This window comes from Triticum dicoccoides, chromosome 7B (assembly GCF_002162155.2).
Source record: "Triticum dicoccoides isolate Atlit2015 ecotype Zavitan chromosome 7B, WEW_v2.0, whole genome shotgun sequence".
NCBI classification, from domain to species: domain Eukaryota; kingdom Viridiplantae; phylum Streptophyta; class Magnoliopsida; order Poales; family Poaceae; genus Triticum; species Triticum dicoccoides.
The window spans coordinates 748,627,974-748,629,205 of NC_041393.1; positions in this window are offsets into that span (position 1 = coordinate 748,627,974).

The following is a 1,232-nucleotide window of genomic DNA, read 5'->3' on the forward strand; positions in this document are numbered from 1 at the left end:
AACTCGAAGGTGACTTGGCAATACATGTAACGCAAAAGAAATTACAGAGGAAGGCATCAAGAGAAAGCCCAAAACTAGAAAGAGAGAAACAAATGGAGGGGAAGGTTGGCAACAGAACCAAACCGAAACCCTAAAGGCCGACATCTCGGGTAGCGAGCTCCGCTGAGCAGCTTGCTCCACCACTGACAATGAACCACAACCAGGCCTGGGGAGAAAAAGATGGGCACCACAACAACAACAACTCGCAACGGAACATCACTGGCACGAACGAAGGGCGTCGGATAGCCGAGTTCGTGCGGCGACATCGGTGTGCGCAGGCAAAGCCAAAATACAACGCGCCACCGAGACCGAAGGGCACGACACCGGTGTATCGCCGCCGAGGTCGAAGGGCAGCGTGTTGCCGAAGGCCACCCCAGGACGTCCATGCAAAACGTCGTCCGGGCCACCATGAAGCACAGCCCTGCAGAATGGCCACACCAAAGTAGAAGCATATCGAGAAGCATCACTGACGCGAACGAAGGGCATCGGATAGCCGAGTTTGAGCGGCGACACCGGTGTGCCGCCGGCGAAGCCGAGAAGGCAACGCACCACCAAGACTGAAGGGCGCAGCACCGGTGTACTGCCGCCGAGGTCGAAGGGCAGCGTGTCATCGAGGCCACCCCAGGACGTCCAAGCAAGCTCCACTCGAGTCGCCAAGAACAATGACCAGCCAAGATCGAAGCCGAGGTGGAGATGAAGCAGCAAGAGACGAGTCCACCCGAAGCAGAAGTAATCCAAGAAGATGCCCCCAAGGAGGAAACGGCGTAGAGTCTTCGACACCATCTGACACGGGGAACCCCAGGTCTGAGATTTCTCTAGGGATCTGAGAGCTTGGGAGGGAGGGAAACAATGCCAAAATCGACGCCTTCAAGAAGGGAAAATGGCGGCTGCAGCCATCACCGTCGATAAGGTTTTCACCCGGCAATGCATCCTCCACCTCGCAACCGGAGCAAGTTGGCCAACCACCACCGTAGCCCATCCGCCTAGGCAGCCAGGAGCTGCGAAGCGACCTACGGAGGGCCAGAGAAGCAGCAACACACCGGCCCGCCACGCAAAGAACAAGGCGAGGACAAGGTGCATGGCGGCCAGCGCGAGACTGCAACGAGAGAGCACGGGGAGCTGGTGGGCGAGACCACCCAAACCCGCCAGATCTGGCGCTGAAGCGCAACCGCCACGAGACCAGCGACGGCCGA